Source organism: Mustela nivalis (genome assembly GCF_964662115.1).
Source record: "Mustela nivalis genome assembly, chromosome: 15".
Taxonomy (NCBI): domain Eukaryota; kingdom Metazoa; phylum Chordata; class Mammalia; order Carnivora; family Mustelidae; genus Mustela; species Mustela nivalis.
The window spans coordinates 37,075,642-37,099,278 of NC_139034.1; the positions used below are offsets into that span (position 1 = coordinate 37,075,642).

The 23,637-nt window shown below is 48.9% G+C and overlaps 1 long non-coding RNA gene across 2 annotated transcripts in view; it reads right to left on the reverse strand.

Moving 5' to 3' along the window:
- The window catches only part of LOC309849101, a 32,173-nt gene that overhangs the window by 6,781 nt on the left and 1,755 nt on the right, over positions 1-23,637 (reverse strand). Inside the window, exons 2-3 of one of the 2 annotated variants that reach the window (XR_014303484.1) lie at positions 22,479-22,823; positions 14,347-14,518 (exon numbers count right to left, since the gene is read on the reverse strand). This is a non-coding gene — a long non-coding RNA (uncharacterized lncRNA). The remainder of the gene's footprint in view (positions 1-14,346; positions 14,519-22,478; positions 22,824-23,637) is intronic. The other variant, XR_014303483.1, reaches the window with a different exon arrangement.

Genomic DNA, 23,637 nt, shown 5'->3' on the forward strand with positions numbered 1-23,637 from the left:
ATGGCTGCAGTTTGTCCCGTGGTCAGAACCTCGTTTCTCAGGCTTCACTACAGCCCGCCTTGGGTGAGGGACAATGACCTTTCTTAGGAGTGGCCCAAGCCATGTGTCCTGCAACCACGGCTTTCCCTGCAGGAGGCTGTTAGCGCCAGAACTGCTGTCAAAGTCAAGACTATAAGCCAAGTCCATCTGGATGTCTCCCCGGCCTGTGCCCCTTCTTCAAACCTGGGGAGAACGCCTGACCCCGCTAAGCATTCAGAGAGCCCTTGACAGAATCGGTGCCTTTAACTGGTCCCTTCTGGGAGGGTGACTGAGGAGTCTTGGAAAACTAAGCCTGAGCCGCCATGTTCTGTCATATGCAGGGAGAATAATAAAATATCATCATCATTATTATTATAACACAAAATAATACCAGCTGTTATCTCGCATTTCCCACATGCCAGGCATTTCTAAGCACTTTGCCTAAACAAACTCATTAAGTCCTCACAACGACTTCATGGGACTCATCCTATTCCCATTTTGTTTCAAAAGCAAAGACCACCCGTCTACCCTGAGAGAGCAAAGAAGAGGCCGACTGGCTGACTGAGGGAGAGGGGAGCGCCTCGGGCACCGCGAAGGTCAGCGGGAGTAGCTCTGGGCACTCAGCACGCCGGCCCAGCACTGCTTCCGTATCTCCCTTCCTCAGTGCGGGCAAGGGCAGGCTTCCAGGCTTGCCCGTCTTTAGCCGGGCCCTGGGAAGGGGCTCGATAAACTGTTGTCGAATGAATAGTTGTGGGATGCGGAGGCTCCCTGGTCCTGGGAAGCAGAACTTACACTGGCTCTCAAGGATGAGCAAGGTTCTGTGAGCCAAGAGCACTGGTCAGGGAGTCCCCGAGGAAGGTAGGGGTAAGAGTGATTTGAGCAAAAGCGTAAATTCAGAATGTACCAAGGTGAGGTGACAGGCCTGACAGTCTTTGGCTGCCACTGACCAGCCAGGAATTTCTAAGTGAGGCCCAAAAAACAGCCTCTCCTCCAAGGCTCCAGGGTGGCCTTCTGGGCAGTCCGACTGCTGACTCCAGCCCTGACTGGCCAGGGCGAGCTGGGAGGCCAGTGGGCAGTCCAGACCCTCCCGGAGCCCAGAGTAATGACAGCTCCACAGAGCAAGCCTCATTACATGGAGCGACTTCATGATGTGGCTGTTTTGCTTTGCTTTTTTTTTTTCCTCTTTGAAGATGAGTGGAGAACCTTCTTTTACCCAAGATTACAAGTTGAGTTGGTGATGAAAGGTCTGTGCCATGCAGAAGGAGGCCTCAGGGAGGAGCTTGCACATTTGCAAGCCCTTTTGTTGAAAATGGCTTGCTCTGTGGGAAAGGAAAGAAAAGGAAAGAGAAGGGAAAGAGAGAAGGAAGGAAGGCAGGAAGGAAGGAAGGAAGGAAGGAACAAAAAGAAGAAAAGAAAAAGAAATTAGCAGGAGGATCAGAATCATTTCTACCTTTGTGAGGCTGCCTGAGACCCCTGGCTGATCACCATGACTGCCAACGACTTCAACCCTACACACAACCCTCCTTAGACTCTGTCTCCCTAACTCCTAAATCTCTAGAAGACTTTAAAAAAATATCAGTTGGCCCATGTTCCCAAACCCAGACAAAACCGCTTCAGTGGGTTGCTTTGCAAAGAGCCTCGCACAACATGGATTGTTCAAACTGGATGTCTGGATGCCTGGCTGAATGAGGTGGCGGATGGGTTGAAGAGGAGAAATGTTACCTATTTAAAATGTGTCAAGGAGCGGTGCCTGGGTGGCTCAGTGGGTTAAACGCCTGCCTTTGGCTCAGGTCATGATCCCAGGGTCCTGGGATGGAGCCCCACATCGGGCTCCCCGCTCAGTGGAGAGCCCGCTTCTCCTGCTCCCACTCCCCCTGCTTGTGTTCCCTCTCTCGCTATCCCACTCTCTGTCAAATAAATAAATAAAATCATTTAAAAAATAAAATAAAATACCTCAAGGAAAGGAGATTAGTACCAGCTTCAGCCTAAGCAGGAATTCTGTCGCATCTGCTAGACTGAGAGCGTAGATTTACCCCTAATCCGTTTACATAAGAGATGAGAAGCCACAGGGAGATGTCATCCCAAGAGAAGAGCAAATCAGACACCCAAGCTTGACCCTGTAACAGAATCTTAGTAGTGGGAGGGGCAAGGATGCTGCCTGGTATTGAATGTAAATTTGTGTCCAGGTCAGCCACTGGTGACAAGCAGACATCCAGACAGCTGTGCCCAGGAGACACAGTGACACCCAACAGAAACCATTTTTCTATGGGTAACTAAGTCAGCTCCAAGGGACCACATGCTACTTAGCGAGGTACAAAGGACTTGGCAACAAATGTCCTTAAGCTCACTGGGCACTGGACTCAAATCATGACTTTCATACTAACTAGTCTTCTGTCATAGGAAGTTTTCTAAACATTGTTTTTTTGAAATACAATTCATATACCATAAAATTCACCCTTTGAGAAGCACACGGTTCAGTGGTTTGAAGTATGTTCAGAAAGTTGTCCAAATATCATCACCATCTAATTCCAGAATATTCTCATCACCCCGGGCAGAAATCTCATGCTCACTAGTAGGCATTGTCCATTGCTGCTCCCCAATGTCTGGCAACTTCAATCTACTTTCCATCTCAATGGATTTGTCTGTGCTGGATATTTCATATAAATGGATTCATATAACATGTTTCATTTACCATATTTTCAGGATTCATCCTTATACCATAGATCACTACTTCACTCTTTTTTTTTATGGCCAAATAATATTTAGTTGTAGCAACACACTGCATTCTGTTTTTATAAACTGTCATTTATAAGCTGACAGAATTGCTAGGTCATATTGTAACTCTGTGTTTACCTTTTCGAGGAGTGGGCCAACTATTTTCCAAAATGGCTAGACCATTAAATTAGCACCAGCAATATGAGGACTCCAACTGCTCCACACACTTGCTATTTTCCATCTTTTTTGTTACAGCGATGTTAGCAAATGTAAAATGGCATCTCATTGTGGTAGGATTTGCATTTTCCTAATGACTAATTATATTGAGCATCTTTTCATGTGCTTATAAGCTATTTGTATATCTTATTTGGAGAAATGTCTATTTGAATCCTTTGCCCATTTTTTTTAATTGCCTATTTGTCTGTGCGTTGCTGAGCTGTAGGAATTCTTTATGGATTTTGGATATTAGACCACTATCAGATATATGATTGGTAATTATTTCCCCCATTCTGGGGGTTGCCTTCATTTTCTCAACCAATGCCCTTCAAAGCACAAAAGTTTTTAATTTCAATGAAGTCCAATATGTCCGTTTTTCCTTTGGTTGCTCATGCCTTGGGTGTTATATCTAAAAAAAAAAAAATTGCTGGGGTGCCTGGCTAGCTCAGCAGGTCTGGCACACAACTCTTGATCTCAAGGTTATAAATTCAAACCTCATGTTGGATATGGAGATTATTTAAAAATAAAAATTTAGGGGCACCTGGGTGGCTCAGTGGGTTAATCCTCTATCTTCCGCTCCAGTCATGATCCCAGGATCCTGGGATTGAGCCCCACATCAGGCTCTCTGGCAGGGAGCCTGCTTCTCCCTCTCTCTCTCTGCCTGCCTCTCTGCCTACTTCTGCCTACTTGTGATTTCTCTCTCTGTCAAATAAATAAATAAATAATCCTTTAAAAAAAAATAAATAAGTAAATAATAAAGATTTTTAAATCTTTAAAAAAAATTGCCTAATCCAAAGTCATGAAAATTTATGCTTTCATCTTCTTCTAAGAGTTTAACAGTTTAAGCTCTCACCTTTGATCCTGTTTGAGGTAATTTTAGTGTGAGAAGAAGGTATGACTTCTCATCTGCATGTGGATGTCCAGTTTTCTCAGCACGACTTGTTGAAGAGACAGTTCTTTCTCAATTGAGTCATCTTGGCATCCTTGTCAAAAAGTCAGTGACCGTGAACATATGGGTTTATTCCCGGACTATTAATTCTATTCTAATGATCTATATGATTATCCCTATGTTACTACCATGAACTCTTGTCTGATGAGTTTTGCAGTAAGTTTTGAATTTGAAAAATATGAATCTTCCAACTTTGTTCTTTTTCAAGATTATTTTTGCTGTCTTAGGTCCTTTATGTTTCCGTATGAATTTCAGAATCAGCTTGTCATTTAAAAAAAAAAAAAAAAAAGCCAGCTGGGATTTTAATAGGGATTGCATTGACTCTCCCGATCACTTTGGGGAGTATTGCCATCTAACCATATCAAGTTGTCCAATCTGTGAACACAAGATGAGTTTCTATTTTTTTTTAAGATTTTATTTATTTATTTGACAGACAGAGATCAAAAGTAGGCAGAGAGGCAGGCACAGAGGGGGGGGGGGAGCAGGCTCCCTGCTGAGCAGATAGCCAGATGTGGGGCTCCATCCCAGGACCCTGGGATCATGACTGGAGCCCAAGGCAGAGGCTTAACCCACTGAGCCACCCAGCGCCCCGGGTTTCTATTTCTTGAGGACCTCTTTAATTTCACTCAACAATATTTTATAGTTTTCAAGTGTATAATGCTAGCACTTCTTTCATTTTTGCTCCTAAGTATGTATGTGTGTGTGTGTTTTTATTCCTAAGTATTTTGTTCTTTTCAATGCTTTTGTACATGAGATTATTTTCCTCATTTCATTTTTCATATTGGTCATTGCTCAAGTATAGAAATACAAATGAGGATGCCTGGATGGCTCAGTCAGTTAAGTGTCTGCCTTCGGTTGAGGTCGTGATCCCAGGGTCCTGGGATCGAGTCCCACATCGGGCTCCCTGCTCAGCTCCCTGCTTCTCCCTCTCCCTCTGCTGCTCCCCCTGATTGTGCTCACTCTCTCTTTCTCTCTCTCTCTGTCAAATAAATAAATAAATCTATCTTTAAAAAAAAAAAAAAAAGGAAGGAAGGAAGCAAGGAAAGAAAAGAAATATAACTGAGTTTTGTATATTAAGCTTGTCTCTCGCCAAACTTGTTTACTAGCTGTGATAGAGCAAGTCAACACACCACGAAGCTCACCATTCTTACTAAGATTCTGCCACTTTTCTTAAATATATGCTCTCTATTTTTGCAGTCTTTGGTTATTTCGTAGAATTTTGAAACAGTTGATTCTGACCTATGTATATATGTATGTATGTTTGGATTGATTGATTGATTGATTGATTGCCAGTATTCTCATTGGTTTTATGGAGGGGAAGATTTTCAGGTCCTGACCCCACCATTTTCATTCACATTACCCACCTTGAGAAGTTTCTCATACCTCCATTTCCTCAACTGTATTATTATCTTTCCATCATTCGTGGGGGATGATTAATAAGGTAATGTGTAATTTTCCTAAAACTGCCTGGTGCTAGTAGTTATCCCATAAAGTCATTATCACCAGGGAAAGAGGAACTGGCAGGGAACTGGTGCTCCCTAACCTTGTTCTCAAACACACAGTGCAATCCTCTAATGACTCAGTTTATACCTAAGGAGCCCTCTGGCCAGCCCCATCTGGGCTTCCATTCCATTCCTCCTAAACCAAACCGCCTCTTTTCTTCCCACCTCCCTGTTGGAGCTTACTTTTCCCAGGCTCTGCTCCCTCAGCTGTCTGATTTCTGCTGGCTGGTGAGGTGCTGATTCCCCAAAGGCCACATCTCCAAGGAACCAAGGGTCTAACCCAGTTCTGGTCACGGGTCCCAAGCCCAAACACAGCCACAGATGACTTGTGCCACAGCAACTTGGAGGAGGCAGAAAAACCCTGCTCCTCTCCAACCACCCCAGCCCCCCACCTTCACCTCAGGCCAGCCCTGGGGAGGGAGACATTTGTAGTTCGTGAATGATTCTAAGAAGACTAAACTTGGGGATTATGTGGTCTGTTGTATCAACCAGGAACAGCAGCTAAGTAATGACAGTCAACCTTGACTTTGTGCAGCGCCTTTTCCGGGCCGTACGGGCCAGTGGGCACACTCCCATCATCCCCGTATCATGGCAGCCCGGCAGGGTAGTTAGGTAACAAGGCACTGAGCCCCTGGACAACCCAGGGTTCCTCCAGCCTCCTCTCCAGATACTCCATCCATGCCCTGCCCCGAAGTCTGGCACAGCTCGGGATGGACCGTGTCTATCCGCCCCTTGGCTGGAAACACCTTCCCACACCATCAACCACCTGCCCGCCCCTCCACCCTTCAAAGCCTAGTCACAGGACCTCCTGAGAGGAGGATTTCCCAAGAATCTTCTTTGCTACCACTTCACCTCATCATTTATTCACCCATCCAACGAATATTTGCTAAGAACCTGCTGTTTCAGGCAATATCCTGGTCTGGGTTACAACAATGGACTTGCTCTATGGAACTTACAATCTGGTGGCAAGGCCAAAAATAAACAGAAAATATGCAGGTAGTAATAAGCTCTGAGAATACAAATAAAAGAAGGTTAGGGTTGGGTTGGGGAGCATTATTTCAAATAAGGTACTCAGGGAAGCCTGAGTCTGATAAGACGACAACTGAGAAGAAACTGGAAAGAAGTAAGGACCTGGGCTGCACAAATATCAAAGATAAGAGCATTCCAGCCAGAGAGAATAGCATGTACAAAGGCCCTGAGGTGGAAGCAGATTTCACAAGCCAAAAGAACAGCAAGGAGATGGGTATGTCTGGGTTGGCGTGAGCAAGGGGAGAGTGTCAGACAATGAGGCCAAAGAGATATCGGGCCCCACATTATGCTGGGCCTTACAGATCATGGAAAGAATTTTGGATGTTACAGGATGTAAGTCTGGAAGCCAATGGAGCATTCTGAGCACAATAGTGACATACTCTGAACTGCATTTTGAAAGGAGCCCTTGGGCTGCCATATTGAGAATAGACCATAGACAGTCCAGGTGGAAACCAGAGGGACCAGGTGAAGAGCTTGCTGCACCATGGCAACTTGGTGCAGGGACCTGGGTGAGCAGTGGAGTTGGTGAGGAGTGGTCAAAATCTGAAGATATTCTGAAGGTGGAGCCAACGGGATTTGCTGATGGATTAGATGTGGAATGTGAGAGGAGGCCAGGAATCGAAGATGAGTCCGAGGCGTTTGGCCTGTGAAACTGAAAGCATAAAGCTGCCATTTACTGGGTTGAGGAAGCCAAGCAGGTAAAGGAGAAAGGGTGAGCGTTGCCCTGCACCTTCCACCTCCAAGGCCTCCTCCACTAACAGCACAGAGACCTTCTGCACTGTGACAGACCTTCTGCGGTGGCTTCCCTAGCCATCTACAGACACCTGCAAGTTGTGTCCTTTGACTCTCCGCAGTTGTGGACTGAAGGCACTTTGGACATCTCCAGCTAAGATCCTCTTTCTGCGGGTCACGCCGTGTGAATACACTGGGAACCAGCAGAGTCTGACCAGGTCCCAGGGGTTGACGAGAGGCAATGCCATGGACACCCACATGAGCAGCTCCCAAGCCGAGGCATGGACAGGCTCAAGCAGGGCTGGCAAAGGAGAAGGCCAGGACATTGGAGTGGGAGCTTGCCACCTTGTCTGCACGCTGGCATCACGTGGGGCGCCCTCCTCCAGCTGGCACCCAGTTCCTCAGAATCTCTATGGGAGGGAGTCTGGCTTCCGTGTTTTGCAGATTCCCAGAAGATTCTAACATTCAGCCAAGGTTGGGAGCCATGACCTTGAATCAAAAAGAGCTCAAAAAGAGCTTGGTACCTCCTGGTGTTTGCTGATTCCAGTTGTGATTAGCAAGGGGCTAAATGAGGATGCCGGACGCGGAAACACCCCGTCCCTGTAAAGTAAGAGAAACCACACAAGGGCTGCCGAGGTTTCTTTTGCTCAGAACTGAAAGCAAATGGGTCTCTCCAAGAACGCATTGCAAGTCTACCTGAGCTCACTCCACGCCTCCACCTCCAGTCCTGCTTTGAATATGAGTGTATTTCAAAGACTTTTTAAAAACACTATCCAGGGGGCACCTGGGTGGCTCAGTGGGTTAAAGTCTCTGCCTTTGGCTCAGGTCATGGTCCCGGTGTCCTGGGATCCAGCCCCGAGTCAGGCTCTGCTCAGCAGGGAGCCTGCTTCCCTTCTGCTCTCTCTGCCTACCTGTGATCTGCCTGTCAAATAAACAAATAAAATCTTAAAAAAAAAAAAAAAAACCACTATTCAGTCACCCTCTACCCGGGAGTGTCTCCCGGCAGACCCCAACTGTGTGTGGAATGTGGCAGAGAAGGGAGAGAGCGTGGGCCTGAGCCCGCGGTGTTAGAGTGTTCATTTTCCACCTAGGCACTGGGACAGATGGGGGTGGTGGCCAAGAACCACAGAAGAGTGAGAGAATGAAGGATTCCTTCAAGGCATATGGACTTGGAAACAGGTCAAATCTCAATTACAGGCCCAGGAGCCGGAGCAACCTGCTCCCCTCTGCTCCCCTGGTGAAGCCCCTGGGTCAGCCGGTCCACGGCCAGCAGACAGAGAAGCCATTCATGGCACACACTCTCCCCTCCAGATCTGCGGGTGGCTGGGACCCCCTGCCATTTATCCAGCTCCCCAGACACTTTGTGGACAGAACCCAGGTAATCTGATTAAGGTAAGATGAAACGAGAAACATTTGCTCCTTGAAAATTGAGAACATCTGTCCCAGGTAGCACACCAAAGAGAAGGCTCTTTGTAACTAAGGAAAGGGAATCCCGAAAGAGTCTGGGCATGACAGCAGGGCCGATGCCCTCTACGCTCACCTCCCCGCCCACCCAAAGGCAGGCCATAGGGACTGTGACTGGGGCTATGGGGAGAGATTGGGTGCAGTGGCCTGGCAACCTGGCCTTGACCCTTGACTCCACCATGACCACTTGGAGACTCTTTTTTTTTTTTTTTTAAAGATTTTATTTATTTATTTGACAGACAGAGATCACAAGTAGGCAGAGAGGCAGGCAGAGAGAGAGAGAGAGAGAGAGGGAAGCAGGCTTCCTGCGGAGCAGGGAGCCCGATGCGAGGCTCGATCCCAGGACCCTGAGATCATGACCCAAGCCGAAGGCAGCAGCCCAAACCACTGAGCCACCCAGGCGCCCCCCACTTGGAGACTCTTAAGGTCAATACTAACTTCTCAACTTCAGGCTCTCGGGAAGATTAAGCAGATGCTAACATGTGAAGGCGTTCTGTTATCATCTCTCCCCCAGGCTCCCCTCAGCTGCCCACTGGACCCATAATTTGAAAGATGCAGTTACAGCTGAGTCAGGGTCTCATTCCCACATCCCCAAAGACCTCCTTTCTGTGGGTCCAGAAGGAGGAGAATGAGACGACCAGGTAATAGGCTAAATGTTTTTGTTCCCCCAAAATTCCTATGTTGAAAGGCTATCCCCAGTGTGATGGCATTTGGAGGTAGGACCTTTGGGAGGTGATTGGGTGATTGGTGCCCTTAGAAAGAGATCCCAGGGGCGCCTGGGTGGCTCAGTGGGTTAAGCCGCTGCCTTCAGCTCAGGTCATGATCCCAGAGTCCTGGGATCGAGTCCCACATCGGGCTCTCTGCTCAGCAGGGAGCCTGCTTCCTCCTCTCTCTCTCTGCCTGCCTCTCTGCCTAGATGTGATCTCTCTCTGTCAAATAAATAAATAAAATCTTAAAAAAAAAAGAAAGAAAGAAAGAGATCCCAGAGAGCTCCTTTACTCCTGCCATGTGAGGACACAGCAAGATGACAGACACCAGTGAACTGGAAGGCAGGAACTTGCCAGACACAGGCTCTGCTGGCCTTGAGCTTGGACTTGCCAGCCTCCAGAACTAAGGGAAGTACGTGATTTTCATCCAAGCTCCCAGTCAATGGCATTTTTGTTATAGCGGCCCAAACAGGCTAGGATAGGCCAGGATGTGGCCAAAGCCTGACCTTGTGGAGGAGGCCCCCAGCATGGAGGGACAGATCAGGCTTCAGAGTCAGGCTGGGTGAATGACTTTCAAGACCAGTGCACAGTGAAATGGTTGGCCCAGGACTGGCCCCAGCGACAGATCATTGTGACACCCTTTGACAGATGATGATGTGAGGTCTAGAGAAGCATCATCCCCATGCCTGCCCAAGTCAGAGACAAAATGGGGAAGGAGCAAGGGACAGGAAAGCTGGGATTTCCCCCTTTACAAGGTGGCCCTACATAATATGACTGCAGCTCTGTCCTTCCAAGCAGACTCCAAATAGGTTCCCTGTGGTGGACTAAAGATGGCCGCCATTCTTTGTCATTTCCTTGCCCGGAGCTGGAGTTCATTTCCCTTCGCTGGAGCCTGAGTTGGCCCCAGACTCCATAAGCATCAGAAGGTGGTAGAAACGAAGCTGGGCCAGTCCCCTGCTAAGCCCTGAAAAGGCTTCTGCAGTGGCACTTTGGGGAGACCTGGACCTCCATGTAGAAAGCCCATTCCTCTGCCAGAGAGGCCCCGTGGAGACGTCATGAAGAGGCCATATGGGAAGCAGATGCCTTGAGGTGACAAGGAGAGGCCAGCTGTCCTCAGGCCCACAGAGACTCCGGGTGGCATCAGCCCTAGCATCACCCAACTACAGCCATATGGGAGACCAGCCCAAGAACTGCCCCACTAAGACTGAAGCAAGAAGATGCTTGCTGTTTTAAGCCACTAAGTTTGGAGGAGATTGGTTACAGAGCCATAGATAACTGAAAAAGTCCCCAGTGCTGTTCTTTTTTTTTTTTTTTTTAAGATTTTATTTATTTTAGAGAGAGACAGCAAGAGAAAGAGGGGCAGAGGGAAAAGGAGAGGATCTCAAGCAGACTCCAGGCTGAGCACAGAGTACAACGCAGGGCTCAATCCCAGGACCCTGAGATCATGACCTGGGTGGAAACTAAGAGTCAGATGCTTACCCAACTGTGCCACCCAAGCACCCCCTCACACACACACACACACTGCTGTTCTTTTTTTTTTTTTTTTTAAGATTATTTATTTATTTATTTATTTGACAGAGAGAGAGATCACAAGTAGGCAGAGAGGCAGGCAGAGAGAGAGGAAGGGAAGCAGCCTCCCTGCTGAGCAGAGAACCTGATGCGGGGCTCCATCCCAGGACCCTGGGATCATGACCTGAGCCAAAGGCAGAGACTTAACCCACTGAGCCACCCAGGCACACCCCACCCCTGCCCTGTGCTGTTCTTAAGTAATGCCCTACTTCCCCATCTAAGGGATAAGCCCATGGGGACCTGGGAGGCCCAGTTGGTTAAGTATCCACCTTCAGCTCAGGTCATGATCTCAGGGTCCTGGGATCGAAGGGATGAAATCCAATGTCCGGCTCCCTGCTGAGCAAGGAGTCTTGTTTCTCTCTCTCCCTCTGCCCCTCTCCCCTGTTCATATGCTCTCATGCTCTCTCTCTCTCTCTCAAATAAATAAATAACATCTTTAAAAAGAGAGAGGGAGACAGACAGACCCTCCAATCAAATCTGCACCCGTTCTACATGAAGCGTAAATGCAGGGGACCCTAGGGGTTGGGACATCAAGTACTGAGATACTGAGACCGGGGCTGCCTGTTTCTTGGTTACTGTAGGCAAGTTTAAATCACAGGAGTCATCTGTGATCCTGATCCTGAGTCACCATCTGTTCACTCTCTCTGCCCGGGGGGCGCTTCTAGGTCCCATCCTCGTAACCCCGAAGGCCAACATGTCCTCCTCCATTCCTCCAGACCCTCCCGCCTCTAGGGCAGCTCCAAGGGGTGGACTCCAGCCCCATCATCATGGCCTGACAGACCCTTCCTCCGCCCTCCCTCCTCTCCCATTCCACCCGCACTGCCCCCCAAACACACCCACTGGACAGGAGTCCTAATCTTCCACATCAACAGGACGCGGCATTAAAAACTCTCATTCCACACCCAGGCCTGCAGTCGAAATGAAATCAAATAACACTCTGAAAGAGAACTAGGAGGTCCCCCTTCATTCCGTCCCTCCACAGACTTGGCACATACCCCATGCCCTGCCCAGCTCTGAGGGTCAAGCATGGCTTAGAGATATTTTACGGAAAATTCCAAACATATACAAAAGCTGAGAGATATGCACAGTAAACCCGCATGGACCATCACCCAGGGCTCACAGCAAATCTCATTTTCTGTCACCTCACCAGCTCTCCCCAGTGCCCACCTGCAGATTATTCTCATCCACATCACAGACCTCATATTGTTTCACCTCTAGAAGCTAGGACTACCCTTCCCAACCACAGTGCCATGCACAGCGCATAGGTTTCAAGGAGTCTAATCTGGGTCACACCCGGCCCAGGAAGGCCTCCCCGAAAGTAAGGCCCACCTGTGGAATGTGGCAGAGAGAGGACAGAGTGCTGGGATGGCCCCAGGGGGTAAGCTCCAGTTCTGGGTGCCAGATGGAACACGAGCAGCCCGGGAGCCGGAGGACAGCAGGAGAACCACAGACAAACAGAAGACTCCCCAGAGCTGACTGGACTCGGAAGCAGCCACACCCCTCTTCTCCTCTTCTTCCATCGGAGCTGCAGCTCAGGGCCCTGGCCCTCCTGGGTGGGTTCAGAGCTGTGGACCCCCTAAAGGTAAAAACGGGTCCAGTCGTTCACTGGCACCCTGAGGAGAGTGCAGATCCTGGGAACAGCCCCCCAAGACCAGTCACACCCATCGCCTCAGCCGCTGGCTCTGCCGCTTCATTCTTACCCACAATGCCTTACTCAGGAGCGGGCCAGGACTCCTGTCCTCTCCATAAATCCGAAACATGGGCCAGAACAAGACATGTGGAAGAGGACAGTCTGTTTCCATCACGCAGCATTTTTAAAAAAATGATTTAGCTTGTGAATGTCTAAAAAATGCTAATTGTGCCTCGTGCTTTTTAAAATCTCTCATAGTGTCTATGCCACAGATGCTCAACCTTGGCACTACTGAATTTTAAACCAGATAATTCTCTGTTGCAGGGGCTCCAGGAAGAGTAGTCTGAGCATGGGAGCACGCTGACCCGCATGCCTAGCCTCTACCCGCGGAGGGCTGGCAGCAGCCTTTCTCCTGGGTGGGTCAGGCAAGATGGCTGCAGGCAGTGCCAAAGGTTCTCTGGGAAACAAAACTGCCTTCAAGGGGCACCTGGGTGGCTCAGTTAGTTAAGCATCTGCCTTCGGCTGGGGTCATAATCCCAGGGTCCTGGGATGGAGACCTGCATCGGCTCCCTGCTCTATGAGCCTGCTTCTCCCTCTCCCTCTGCCCCTCCCTCCACTTATGCTCTCTCTCCCTCTCAAATAAATAAATTAAATAAATAAATAAATAAATAAAACCTTTTTTAAAAACCTGCCCTGAAGTTGAGAGCCTCTGACTTATACAATAGTGGGTAGTCAGTTTGTTCATTGGTATCTTTATTCCTCTAATTCATCTTAAATCCCTTCTCAAAGATTCATCAATTTACTGTTAGATACATGAGAGAGGAGTGAATAACTGGGGAAATTCTCTTGAGAAGCCTCCGGTCTGTCTGCTGTAAGGGTTTTGATCAAACTTGCCAGTTGTTTGGCAATCATAACCGTTATTTAGATTTCAAATATGTAAGTGATATTTAAACCAGAAACGGCTCAAGTAAATTAAAACCAAGCCATCCAAGCAAATAATCGTGGCATGTTAAGTCACAGGATTCTGCGTAAATTTTTTGTTTGTTTGTTTCTCCAATATTTACTTTTACCATTACAAAAACAAGAAGAGACCATCTCTGGGGTTAGGGATAGGAATAAATCAGCATATCATGACATTTTTCCTGTGTACTCTGAGAACTTGGGTCTTGATTCTATAAGCCTTGACTAGAGTTTCCAATCACCTTCTTGTTTTATTTTTCTTTCTTTGCATTCCTAAATGCGGCAAAACACCCTTCCGGATGCTCCCTCCTCAGCAAAAACTATAATAGCTGTGGAACGATTTACACCCGGCTGAAAATTTTAGCATTTCCTGGAGCTACGGGTCAGACATGTGTCTCACTTCCACGGACGACTCCAGTTACGATTTCGCTCGCTACTCTACCAACCGGAAAGCTAACCTGTCTTATTTGAAGCCACAGACACTGGCACCAGAGAAGGTTCCCAAGTTAACAGATCTTCAGGCCGCGGGCAGGCTGGCCTGAGTCACCACAGAAACACTCACCATGGCATCCCAGACGCTCTGTAGTTAGCTCAGCACACACGTTGTTTCCCCAAACCTCGAGGGCCTTGTAACCCCGAGGCCCCCTGCTCGGCCACTTCAGGGTCAGCACCCAACTGCCACCAGCTGGAAAAGCTCACCTGAGCACCCTGCTGGGGAAAATGTCCTCAGGTAATGAGCTGAGGTAGTGAGCTGATAACCGGCAGGGCTGAGGCCGAAATAGAGCAAAGGAAGGTGAGTATCTGTGGCTTTGAGGGGAGGCAGAGAGGCCAGGATGAAGAAGACTTCATGCTCACCTGCCTCTCAGATCTGTGTGAGATTGAGCCTCCCTCAGGCCCTGGGCCCACGGCTGCCTGTCCCCATGGCAGCACTGGGGTGGAGGTGGCAAAACGGCCCTCTCCAGAGGCACATCCAGAATGCTCCATGTTGTCTGCTTCTCTGCCTTGAGCCTCCAGCTCAGACTCCGCCCTGGAAGGTGGAAAAAAAAAAAAAAAAAAGGACTCCTGTCAGAGACTGAGTCACAGCAGGAATTAAGGCAGAAGATGGAAATTTTAACCTTTTCTGCTTCCTGAGCAGGGCAGTGAAAAGGAAGACTGTTCTGAAGGAGAGGGACTCTGGGCACACACTGGGCTTCAGTCTGGCAAGGGACATGATGTGCCCTTGATCAGGGCTCCCAGGGCCAGGGGTGGAAGGCACTGACCCCCGGGGACAGGAGAGGCATTCAGGCCCCTGGGATCCCACAGTCCTGGAGGGATCAGCCCCTTGACGGGTGCCTCAGCGAGGCTGGGAGCTGCCCCTCTCCCATGGTGAGAAACAAGGCCTTGGGGGGCTGCCGCAGACCACACAGTAAACCCCACGTGCTGGGCCCAGCTCAATCCATTGCCGCCACGGGGACCCTGGGGACTTGAACAGAAGCCCATGTCTTCCAACAGAGAGGACTTTGTTTCCTGGACGGGGCTGGGCTTTTTTCTCTTCTCTCCTCAGGGCCTCACAGGGGAGGGGAGTTTATGTTATTGTATTTTCCAACTTGGCAACAATGTAAATGTGAGAGTTCACACTGACGGGAAAGAGATGGCCTTTGCTCTGGGGACCGGCGGCAGCCATCACCCTCAGCTCAGACCCAGGCCCCTGAGAGGATGTGAGGTGCCAGCAAGATGGTGCAGCCAGTTCTCCTCCTCCTCTGAGGAGACCCAGGAGGCCACATGTAGAGTGAGGCCAAAACTTCACACACAGGTCAGAAGTGAGAAGCTGCCTGCCGGGGTGGTACCACCTGGTGTGAGAAGCACCTGGAAACCTTCCCGCAGCAGCACCTGGGCTCTCCCACTGTGCACCCGATGCTCAGAGCTGGGCCTGCCCCCGCCGAGCTGCTGAGGGCGCATCCACCTCCCAGATGAAAGCCTCTCTGCGCCTAGAGCTTTCCCAGAACCTCAGTTAACTGTCATGACAAGTTCATTCATTCCGTCCTTCATTCATTCATCAAACAATATGTATTGACAGTCAGTCTCTGGGGTCAGAGAGGAGGATGGGGCAGATACAGAGCGAAGAGCTACTGGGGAAGACAGAAAGTAAAGAAATAATTACAAATGGGAGGAGTCAGGGGTTGCACCAACAGTAACAATCACTAACCATGAAGAACTGGTAGTTGAGGGGCTTGCTTAGCCTCCCGATTCCAGGTCAGAGGACTCGTACCATCCCAACACGACAGAAAGGGCAAAGTAACTTGGCCAAGGGCACAGGGTTGGTCAGTGGCAGAGCTCAGGGGACAGCCTCAGAAATGCACAAAGACTCCTCCCCCCAAAACAACCCGCTGCTTCCAGAAGCCCAGGAGTGTCAGCTGTGGTCAGCTGTGGGTGATACTCAAAAGCTGTGAAGCCCACGGTGGAGACCCAGGAGACCCTCTGGGGTCAGGCTGTTTGCACAGCACTGCCCTGTTCTTTAGGAGCAAAGTCTTGTCCTCCTAAGAGTTTAAGTCTGGCTTAAGGAGAGGCAAACACTGCTGACTGGATTTCTGCCCTCCCACTGCCTCAGTCTTGCCAAGGCAGAGCCCCAGGGATCCAGAGTCAGGGTCTGCTGACTGGAAACGACGGGTTCCAACCAGGTGCTTCGAGAAGAGACAAGGTGGGGCTGCCAGGTGTTCATGGCCAGCACCTTAAGAGCACAGGGGTTTGGGCAGGGAGTCACATTTCGGAGGGGAGGTCAAGTCTCTGGGGGGTGTTACACAGGCAGGGAGGCTGGAGCACAGGAGATAAGCAGGACTGGGTAGTGCAGGGTCAAGTGAGAATTGAACAGAAGTCCCATTTGAACCCAGAGGAGAAGGTCTCCCTTTGGTTTTATTTGTTAGACCAGTGAGATTAGGAGAGAGTTGCCCAGCATCTCCAAAAAGCAACAGTCCAGAGATGGAACCAAACACCAAAGTCCAACATATCAACCAAGGTCCATACCTATAAAAACTGTAAGTCTGCAGGGTCCAGAAAAGGTGTCAGGGTACCGGCACTGTCGCTAGTCTTCAGCTCCTTCCCGGGCACCTGGGGAGACCCGAGAGGCACTGCGTGGACCTGTGGCTGCTGGGGGAGCCCCTCCTCCAAGCTGAGAAGAGAGGTTCAGGGAGGGGCCTCAGCCTGCTGTCCTTCATTGATTTCAGTGAGAACTTTTTCCTATTTCTCATAATCTCCCACTTTCCTTGACAAACGAAACCAAACCATAAACCATTGCTTTCTTGAACATGAAGCCACAAATGAGTCATCTCCACAAACCACGTTCAAATCCAAGGGCTGGGAGGACGACCCCTTGAACAGCAGCAATTGCTCAATAGTGAGACCATCCAGTGGAAAACTCTCCCCAGAATCTAGGTTCCTGTTAAGCAAGTGCTCTGGGGAGGGTCATGTGGCGAGGCTGGCTGGCGGAAGTCAGTCAGGTACCCGGGATGTAGGTGTTTGCATGTCCCCTTGCAACACAGGCAGGGCAGAGGATATAAGGGAGAGAGACAGGGATGGGGACAGGGTAGGGGGAGTAGTGGAGATGCAGTCAAAGAGGCTGCAGACTTCCGGAGGCTGTGCCAAAGGCTGTAGTTTATTCTAGATGCAATGAAAAGCCGTTGGAGGGTTTGAAGTAGGGGAAACACATGATCTGATTACAAATTTTTTTTAAACAGTCACACTGGCTAGTGAGTGGGAAGTACTTGGAGACAGGGAGAGATATCGCCATGCTTCCGGTATGCAATGAGGATGTGAAAATGGGAGCCATGGGGTAGAAATGGAGACAGGAGGAGGACTCAAGATGTACTTTTGGGGCTAGACCCAACAGAACTTGCGTATGAATTAGGTGGTGTACAGGCTGAGGACCAGAGAAGAACAGAGGGTGACATCTAGGTTTCTGGCTTGAACAAATGGGGAGAGGATGGTGACATTGCCTAGGACGAGAAGACTAAGATGAAGTGGGGGGTTTGTTCATCTGCGGTGGGAAATTAAGAGTTCCATTTTGGACATGTTGAGTTTGAACTTTCTGCGAGACAGCTGAGTGAAGATGTCAAAAATATAATCTGAGCATGTAAATAATGAAGGGCATTAATGAGTGATAATCCATTGAAAATTTGAGAAGTCCATTCCAATCATAAGTTAATATGGAGGGAGGGTAGGAGGGGTGACTGGCTGGCTCAGTTGGAAGAGCATGGGATCTTGATCTTGGGGTCATGAGTCTGAGCCCCATGTTAGGTGTAGAGATTACTTAAATAAAGAAATAAACTTATAAATTTTTAAAAAGAGAGGAAGGTGGAGAAGAAGGAAGGGATGGATGGGGAAAATAGAGGGCTCTTACTTATAGTAGCATGTCAAGGGTTGAGAGGTCAATGTGTAGATAGTGCTAGAATTAGAAATACATCATTTTCCAACCATTCTAGTAATGGATGGATCAGACAAGAATCAGCAATGGATATTAAGTCTGAGGTGAGTTTTGATGAGCAACAGGATGCTTGAATGGTTTTAAAGTGTCTCCCCACAGACCACGTGTTAGTTATGAGGAAAAGAAAAAAAAAAGAGAGAAATTGCATAGTGGAGAAATAAGACAGCACCTTGACAAGGTGATCAAAATTAACATCACCTGTGAGGGACATTGTGCTTCCAGATGTGATCCTCTGAGAACAACACAACCTAACCCAGGTAGTATTCCAGAAGAGCGTAAGAAACCTGACCATAATCATGAGAAAACATCAGACAAACCCAAAATGAGGCGTGTTCTATTTAACAAAAATAGGCTCCATATTTTGGGGAGCCTATTTGTTGGGCTGCCTACTCAGTGAGGAATTGCTTCTCCCTCTGCCCTTCCCCCTGCTCAGGCTCTCTCTCTCTCTCACTCAAATAAATAAATAGAATCTTCTTTAAAAAAAAGAAGTCCTGAGAACTGATGAGTAATGGAGGAGAGACATCAAAGATAAAGAGAAGGGGCCAGGACCATGTCTAGGGAACACTGATGTTCAAAGATCAGGCAGAGCAAGCAGAGCCAGCCAAGATGGCAGAGAAGGAGGTGGTGGAGGGGAACCAGTGGGCTGAGGTGTCATGGAAATCATGAGAAGCCAGTGTTTCAAGGAGTGACTAACTGGCAAATGTTGCTAAGAGGTTGTTCAAGATGTGGACAGAGATATGACCACGGAATTTAGCAAGATGGTGATCACGGGAGACCATCACGAGAACAGTGTCAGTGAAAAAAGCCAGAATATAGTGGTTCCCAGAGTCAACACAAGGTGAACAAGTACAGTAGCACCAGAAATACCTGCAGTCAGCTCCTATCATTTCAAGCCTTAAAGGGGACAACTGTCATCTGTTTGGTCACTAAGGTTCTGCACCTTCCTCTGTGCTTGTGCCCTCCCCCTCTCCCACATGTGAGGCAAAGCCCACATTTCACTATGAAAAGCTAAGGGGCCAGACACTGGGTTTTCCAGCTCCCTGACAGGTAGACAGGGAAGTGGCCTGGGCTCTGTCACCTACAAGGAGAACCTGGAAGAGCTCAGAATTTATTCTGGCAAGGGGTAGTGGTGGTCATGGGGGGCAGGACCTCTAATTTCTAGAGGCAGCAAGGACTCTGTTACCAGCCAGCACCCAGGGTCTAGTGTTGGTGTGTTGGCAGTGGGCCCTACAGCAGAGCAAGTGTTTCTTCACCATCCAGGCCCTATGGCAGGAGTTGGAGTGTTATACCCGGGGTGTGGCTTCCAAACCAGGCTCCCAGAGCTCCTGGAGATGCTGTGAGTTGCTCGGTGTCTTGTTAATAAGTTCTGCCCCTGTGTAATCACCCAGGGTCAGTTGCTTTTGATTGCAACTATGAGCCCTGACTGAAAGAGGACTTTGCCTTTTCTTGGCTGAAGAGGAAATTCCTTTACGCCATCTTTCCAAATTCTGCCTCTCAAGGGTATGTCAAGTATCCAGGGTCCGTAGCCAATGGACAGTGTGGACAGAATGGCCCTCCCTGTGGTCACATTCTTAAGGATATCCCTCAGCACTATACCTGATACCTCCATTTTCATCTCCCCTGATCTCAAGTCACTGGCCACCTTTCTAACCATCATGGAAGCGAAATGTCCCCCATGTGGATGGGATGCCTGCTCCCCCACTTTATCTTGGCTTTCTAGAAAACAAGCTCTAACCACCACCACCACCACCCCTTCTCCAGAGACTCTTTGGAGCCTGTGGTTTTCTAGCTGTTTTGCTGCTGAGTGTGGGAAAGGAGATAAGGGAAGAGCACAAAGCTGAAATGCTTCCAGAAGCATCTAGAAGGATTGTCTCTTATTAACACAGGTTTGCTATTCCCTGCCTGAAATCAGACTATGTCTGTCATCACCCTGGTCTGGAGTCGGATGAATCAGACTCTGCAGATCTGGACCCTCAGAGGTCTCCCCAACCACACTTGGCACAGAACCCAAAGCAACCGAACAGACCACGATGGATTTCTAACCATGACATTGACAAATGCCAAAACCATGCATGAGAGCCACCTCCTCAATCCACTGAGTGTCCTCATTGTGGGACTTTTCCCTCATATATGACTGTGTCTGAAAACCTGACGCCCTCCCTGCACTGATTATACGTGTCGTCTCTGAGGGAAGTTCACATTGACCGTGGGGCTTGGAGGCGCTCAGCATAGACAGCAAGAGACACCGTGCTTGTTCTGCTCCCATGAGCACAAGATTGCCAGGTCAACATTCTCTTCTCCAAAGAATTCTTTTACCACATGCCTTATCCATTGATGTACCACAACGTGCTCTGGAGTGGGAAAGCGCAAAGATTTCAGAAGCCAGCTGGGCAGAGTGAGACCTAGAGAAGACAAGAAGGACTTCAGTGTAGCAGAACCTCGCCAGCTAAGGGCCGCTGCGGCCAGTTCCGGAGATCCGTCCACATCAGCCATTGATGACATCGTCCACTGTGCTCACCTTTTGGTGGATAAAGGCTCCCATTTCCTCCCTTCTGTTCTTCCTCTTTCAGCCAGTAAATAAAGCCTTTTTTGGAAGTGTATAGTTCCCTGAAGATTCACCAAGGCAAAGGTATGATCACTAGAATCAAGACCCACAAAAGGATGTTGTAGCTTTGCCCTCTAAGAAGTGGCTTGTTCTCCAAATGAAATCTGTTTGTCATCTCCTGGGTCATTGATCTGCTTCTCTTAATGGGACTGGTCTACACCAAACCTGGTGCATCTTCCCACCCACAGAGCTACAGGAGGCTAGCCAGAGGGTAGAGCTGGGGAAGTGGAGTCACCCATGAGGCTAGAAGATACCACCCTCCCCAGGCTGTGAGAGGTGTTGCCTGAGGCCAACTTCACCCATCCTCCTTTCGCATCCTTCCTAAGGTTTGAGCTAAGCATAAGAGGCCTGAAAATGCTCTGGCTTCATTGTTTCTGGCTCCAAAAATTTCTCTTCCAAGTCCCTTTCCCAACCACAAGCCATGGCATTTGAAAGCTATAAATCTTTGAGACTGTTCCCAACCCTTCATTTTACAGTCAAAGGTGACCTTTGCTCCAGACGTGTTGCAAAGGCAGACGGCAAAGGCATGTTCTGGGCTGCAATGTGGAAAATACACTTGGGATTCATACATGGTGCCCCTTGGCCCGGCCAAAAGCCCAGCATGTGGCATAAAGGAGAAGAATGGCTGGAAAGCTCTCCAGAGCTGACCCTGCAGTTCTTCCGAATTCTCCCCACCACAAACCTAGCCAAATGTGCAAAATGGATGAGAAACAGATTGGTGGCCCTTTGGTGCCAGAGTCCAACTATGATGTTCATACTCCCTATGAGATGCCCATGCACTCTGACCTCAGAGTTTCTGAGACTCTGATGTCTATGAGGGTCCTCAAAAGCAGGGAGTTTGGGGGGCACCTGGGTGGCTCAGTGGGTTAAGCCTCTGCCTTTGGCTCAGATCATGATCTCGGGGTCCTGGGATGGAGCCTCACTTCAGACTCTCTGCTCAGCAGGGAACCTGCATCCCCCTCTCTCTCTCTGCCTGCTTCTCTCCCGACTTGAGATCGATCTCTCTCTCTGTCCAATTAATACATAAATCGTTAAGGGGGGGCAGTGAGTTTGTAAGGAAAATCTGAGCCTCTACCAGCATCTGGTAGACCTCTAACAACATCTTTTTTAGCTTGAGAACACACAAGGTCCTTATTTCTCCTCACTTTGAAGTAACTAAAGTTTATTTTGTATCCACAATTCCTGTCTCTCTCTGACCCAAGCTCTCCCCTCCCACCAAGAGCAGACGCTAGATTTGAGTAGAGTTTCCCTAGTTGGTGGTGGGAAATATCAGGTAAACCATGTCAGGTTGGGTGGTGTCTGTGCAAGCCATGCCCTGAAGGGGACATCACAGGAACCACCATCATATGTAGAACCAGGAGAAGGTGCAAGGATCTCCTTTGGTGAAAGAGAGCGTTAGGCTGAAAAACACCCTCCCAAAGATGTCCATGGCCTAATATGCAGAATCTGAGAACATGCCACCTTACATGGCAAAAGAGATTCTGAAGATGTGATTAAGCTAAGGATCCTGGGATGGCGTGACTATCCTGGATATCTGGGCCCAACTAAATCACAAAGATCCTTACAGGAGGGAGACAAAAGTCAGAGTGATGGGACGCTGGGACCACAAGTGAAGGGATACAGGGGGCCTCACATAGTTGAAAGGGCAAGGAACTAGATCCTCCAGAAACTTCCATAAAGAATACAGCCCTGGCAAAACCTTGATTTTAAACTTCGGACCTCCAGAAAAGGTAAGAAAATACTTTTGTTTTGGTTTAAGCCACTCTACTTGGTGGAATTATTGTAACAACAATAGGAAACAAATACAGAGATTTAGGATAAGGATTCATAGGAGCAGGAGAGAGAGCTAAGAGTTGCCCCACCAGGTCATAGATCTCCTAGTATGGGTGATTCAGTGACAGCAGATAATATAAAAATCCAACTCACCTGGCTTACAGACAAGGGGAAGGCCAAAGGCAGATGGCCCCAACCAAGCTGGGTTGGTTTGGTGACTCAGAGATGTTATGGAGGACCTTGGTTCTTCCTATCAGTCTGTTTGTTTGTTGGTTGGTTGGTTGGTTGGTTTGAAGTGAGCTCTACACCCAACATGAGGCTCGAACTCAAGACCCTGAGATCAAGAGTTGCATGCTATACCAACTGAATCCACCCATCAGTCCACTCTTGTAGGCTCACTGCTCTCAGTCACAAGATGGCTGGCAAAGTTCTAGATGTTGCATCCAAGGCACACCATTGCCAAGATTCAGGAAAGAAAGCTCTTTCACCTTGGAGTCTCTGTGAGAGTGAGGAAAACTTTTTCTGAACATCCACAACCTTAATTTAGAGGACTTCCCCGCCCATCTATCTTGTTGGCCAGAATTGTACCACATGCCCCCACTTAACCCAATCCCTGGCCAGCAGCATGGGAGCATTTTGATGGGTTTAGACCAAGAATCCAGAAGCCAGCCTTCTTGAAGCATTTGCCTTTTAGACCTTTAGGCAGGGAGTGGAAACCTCAACTAAATCCGCAAGGAGGAAGGGAATCAAGCCATGCTGGGCAGGTGTCCAGAAGCGTCTGCTCCACGGGCTTCACAGAAACCCAGAGGTGTCTTTCTCCATTCCCCCACACAGCTCTGGAGCTCATAGAGCCTGTGCTGTGTTCACCTAGCATGTATCCTTCATCTATGCACGGGAAGGGCTGGTCAGCTTGTCTCAGTCACCCTCTCTGAGCAGCAGTCCTGCCAAGCCACCTCGGTTCTCCAGCTCTCCCTAACCTGGCTCGCTGTCTTGCCTGACACTGTGGCACCTGATCAAACCACCAGGGTCCCAGGAAGCAGGGCTCATGCGTTCTGCCTCTTCCCTAGCACACTCCACCTGCAACCATGGCTGAGATGGGAGTCCTGGGGCTACTGTCCTCAGAAAGTGGCTCCTTAAGCTTCCTGGGTTTTCTCCGTCCTGTCTTATTATTCCCCGGATGCACACAGTAGCTCTCTCAGCCTGCCGGGCTCCAGGCTCCTCTCCCTGCTCGTGATAGGCCATCAGGTCCCCAAGGTCCCCATCTGACCGCACTGTGGACTTCTCTTCCTCGAAGCCACGGCTCAACTCACAA